The sequence below is a fragment of the Sinocyclocheilus rhinocerous genome, unplaced genomic scaffold, assembly GCF_001515625.1.
Source record: "Sinocyclocheilus rhinocerous isolate Xijiao unplaced genomic scaffold, SAMN03320098_v1.1 scaffold2648, whole genome shotgun sequence".
NCBI lineage: Eukaryota > Metazoa > Chordata > Actinopteri > Cypriniformes > Cyprinidae > Sinocyclocheilus > Sinocyclocheilus rhinocerous.
In genome coordinates, this window is record NW_015655994.1 from 4,266 (window position 1) to 5,383 (window position 1,118).

Here is a 1,118-nt window from a genome sequence, read left to right on the forward strand (position 1 = left end):
GGCCACACACACGCACACACACGCACACACACACTCACACACACTCACTCACACACACACACACACACTCACTCTCACGAGCGCGCACGCACGCACGCACACACACACACACACGCACACTCACGCACACGCGCACACACACTCACTCACTCACACACACACTCACTCACTCACACACTCACTCGATTTACTGCTGATCACAGAACCGTGCTTCACTGAAAGATACGCATGACAATCAGCTTCTGTCGAATCGCAATCTCGATTCCATTTCGATTTATCGTGCAGCCCTCACACGCGCATACACGCACACACACACTCACCAGGTCGATGAGGTCGCTGAGGTTCTTCTCGATCTGCTGCGGAGGCAAGCGCCTCATCAGGTCCAGCGCACAGTCCAACTGCTGCTCGTTCTGCGGAGAAACACACATTTATAATGTGACAAAAGACTTCTATTTCAAATAAATGCTGTTCTTCTGAACTTTGTTCATCTGTGAATCCTGAAAAATAAAATGCATTACAGTTTCCACAAAAATATTGTGCAGCACAACTGTTTTCAACATTGATAATAATCAGAAATGTTTCTCGAGCAGCAAATCAGCATATTATTATGATTTCTGAAGATCATGTGACACTGAAGACTGGAGTAATGATGCTGAAAATACAGCTGCGCATCACATAAATACATTACAGTTTAACAGATATTCACATAGAAAACAGTTGTTTAAGATTGTAATAATATTTCACCATTTGTTTTGTACTATTGATCAAATAAATGCAGCCTTGACGAGCAGAAGAGACTTCTTTCAAAAACATTAACTACAATTAAACAATCGCGTTTTCTCAAATTTGATATGAAACCATATCAGCAAAGGCTTTTTTCATGGCAAATTAAAATAAATAGTCAATAAATAAACTTGTAAAAAATAATTAAACAATATTTATGAATATAAAGAACAGCAATTTTAAAAGCTTTTAACAGTCACAAATGAGACAGACAACAACTCTTAAATTAAACAGACATTTATTTACTGAATCCCCTAAAACATACTGTATATTATCCACTATTATTGTTACCAATTAATATCCACTGTTATCATTATGATGAGCAAACTCTTGGG